Source organism: Euphorbia lathyris, chromosome 2 (genome assembly GCF_963576675.1).
Source record: "Euphorbia lathyris chromosome 2, ddEupLath1.1, whole genome shotgun sequence".
Taxonomy (NCBI): domain Eukaryota; kingdom Viridiplantae; phylum Streptophyta; class Magnoliopsida; order Malpighiales; family Euphorbiaceae; genus Euphorbia; species Euphorbia lathyris.
In genome coordinates, this window is record NC_088911.1 from 47035457 (window position 1) to 47038844 (window position 3388).

The 3388-nt window shown below is 34.2% G+C and overlaps 1 long non-coding RNA gene across 1 annotated transcript; it reads left to right on the forward strand.

The window, feature by feature from the left end:
* The first annotated feature begins 788 nt into the window (after nucleotides 1–788).
* LOC136220390 (uncharacterized) lies at nucleotides 789–2814 on the forward strand. Its single transcript, XR_010684512.1, has 2 exons — nucleotides 789–2200; nucleotides 2277–2814. It is a non-coding gene; the product is annotated as an uncharacterized lncRNA (long non-coding RNA).
* Nucleotides 2815–3388: the final 574 nt, after the last annotated feature.

The following is a 3388-nucleotide window of genomic DNA, read 5'->3' on the forward strand; positions in this document are numbered from 1 at the left end:
AGAAATACCCTAAAATTACTCCTTCGTTAGATTGATGGATTCCACTTAGAAAGAGTGTTGGAATTTAGAATTGACCTGTTCATGAGCTGGGTTGGGCCGGGTTCGGACCGGACCTAATCGGGCTTGACATATATTTACTTTTTCCAAGCCCAACCCAGCCCGCATTATATTCACATCGGGCTCGGGCCGGACTGGGCTGAGTTAATGAAACTAATTCCCAAGCCTAGTCCAGCCCGTCCAACTAATATATATATTAATTAAAAAATAAAATTTAATTATATTTATAATAAAAAAATGTAATTAAAATTTAATGAATTAGTGTGGGAGAATACTTTGTTTCTATTCCACTCGTGAAAGTCAGCTTATTATATTCATTCCTTTTAAAACAGAACCTTATATTTATTTATAGTTAACAAAACCAATTTTTATCAATTAATAATCTCGCTCAATGTGATTTCAATTAAGCTAATAAATTGAAAATCTAATAAAATATTGCCACTGTTACCTGATATATATTTATATAAAATTAAAAATTGAAAATCTAATAAAACATTATCAATTGTTAGGTAATATTATTATATATATATAAGGCCGGGCCGGGCCGGGCTATCTCGGGTTTTCAAAGCAAATCCCAAACCCAACCCATTTTACATGCGGGTTTGGACGGACCAACGGATTTATAAACAGGTCAAAATTAGAATGATAACCATTTCCATTTCCATTTCCAAATCTTTTCACTTTGTCTCTCTCTATTAGAATATTATAAACAAGGCCAGAGATTGAGAATTTATAAAAATCTGATATATAATTAAAAAATATAAAATGAAGATAAGATTTGTAGTGAAATGGAAAGACATAAATTCCTGAAAAAGCAAGTCGGTTGAACATCTTTCTTAACGAACCTTCTTTCCAGTTTCATGTCTTTTGGATTATTTCACTACCATGTCTTTTCTTTCTACATTTTCTGTTTTTATTCAATCCAAATTACAACAACCTTGTCCCTAATATTATCTTTATTATTAACATAACAATTTGACTGAATGAATACCAAAAAGAATAAAACTTGAAGACACCAAGATACGTAAATTCTATTTGAACCTCAAATTAAATAGAGATGTATGTAACCCATATTCTCTTACTTTATTCTAATCTTTTTCGTCACTGATGTTTTCTTAAAATATGAACATCTAATCAGAGTGGAGACACGGGACTCAGCCGCTAGAACCATCTCTAGTTTGAGCGGTTGCAGTCCGGGGCGAACTGAAACTCCAACTTGAATAGGAAAAGGAAGAACAGACAAGTATTAAGACTAACTCAGAATTCTTGAATGAGATGAAGAAGATCTCTTTCCTCTATAAACAAGACTAGCTATACTGTCACTTTCTTTTGTAATCTTTGTCTTCTTTTTTTTTTTTTTCCCACAATACAACAACAACAAAGCCTTAGTCTCGAAATAATTCGGGATTGGCTAACATGAACCATCATATTATTTTAATATCTTCATCTCTTCTTTACAGGGTAAATTACAACCTTTAATTTTGCACACTAAAATGTACAATCTTCTGTTGACTTCCCACTAAAATTTACTTCAGGTAAAAATGATCGGTCAACCCTGTTAACCACTTGTTCAACGTGACACCTCATCAATTTTCACTACTTAAAAATTAAATATGGTCCCTACATATTATTAAATTATTTTTATACCCCTTGATAAAAATAAATTTCCCAATTCCATCTTTTCTATTTTTTCACATTTTCCCCCTAAACTTCCTTTCTTTTAATCCATCCTCCCACTGATTATATATATATCTCTCTCTAAAACCTCTCTCTCTCCTCTCTCCGGCTGCTATGGAAGTTGCTTCAAAATCAACTCCGACTGCTTTCCCGTGCCTCCGCCGCCGCTGAGATTTCATGGGGTAGGAATTTTCCAATTTCGACGGCCACTGGGAAGAAGCTACGGGAGATGTCACGGCGGCGTGAGAGGAAGCGATCGGAGGAGCGGCGATCAACATCGACGTTTCCTAGATCATTTGGTCCGAAGTTTGTGAGCTCGGCGTTGGTGTTGAAAGAGCGAGAAAGAGAAGGAGCTGAAGAGGCAGATCGGAGCTGATTGAGCAGCTTGGAAAATAGAGGAGAAGCGGTGGTTCTTCTGAGAGCAAGAGAAGACGCCATTTCATTTCGTTTGATTTTCTTATGAAAAGTAATTTATTTCTTGTGCTTCTTGATTTATTTTTACTTGGGTTTCATAGTGTTAATTTGATATGTGGATTATGCAGACGGACAGGGCATCTCTTCTTGGAGAAGCAATTAATTACTTAAAGCATATGCAAGATCGTGTGAAAACATTGGAAGAACAAACTGCAAGGAGAACAATGGAATCAGTAGTTTTTGTTAAGAAATCACAGGTTTATGCCGACGAGTCGAGTGATGAGAACTTTGATGGGTGTTGTCAACAAATTCTGCCGGAGATCGAAGCAAGAGTTTCAGGAAAAAATGTTCTGATCAGTGGGAAGATGGATTAAAAGAAAGAAAGTTTAGGGGGAAAATATGAAAAAGTAGAAAAGATGGAATTGGGAAATTTATTTTTATCAAGACTATAAAAGTAATTTAATAATATGTAGGGACCACATTTAATTTTTAAGTGGTGAAAATTGATGAGGTGTCACGTTGACCAAGTGGTTAACAGGGTTGACCGGTCATTTTTATCTGCTGTACATTTTAGTGGGAAGTCAATAGAAAGTTGTACATTTTAGTGTGCAAAATTAAAGGTTGTACACCAAATTGTGATAACAGGTAAAGGTTATACACCACGTATGTAATTTACCCCTTCTTTACAATGTTTTTTGTTTTTATAGAAAAACATATATCAATGTATGATAGAAAACCTTGTATAAATACAAACTAACAAGATTCGTAAAAAGAATAAAAAGACTACAAAAGATAATAAAGTCTCAGAACGAGGTTAGGAGTTGTAGAGCGAAGTCCATCTACCTTTACATACGCCAAAAGCCTCTTGGTTCGGTTGTTGGTGTGCTAGCACTTTCGATTCTACCTCAGAAACAATCCACCGAAATTCTTCGTTGAAGGTGGTGGTTAGGGTTCTTAACTTTCTCCCGAAAAAACATATAGTAAATCAATTAATGAATAATGATTAGATTGAGAAAACAATAATATTATTTTTTATTTATACCTAAGGTTAGAATTAAAATTTAAGTTTTTTAATTTTATTTCAACCAATTAGAGAATTAATCTAATTAATTATCTATTTGATTAAAACAGAAAAAATCACCCACGGGGCTAGGAGGGCGGCACACGTAGTGAATGATAGGTGTCGAATCTATCAAAGTAAATATCACATCCGTGTCCTTAATGTTAGTTATTATATCCT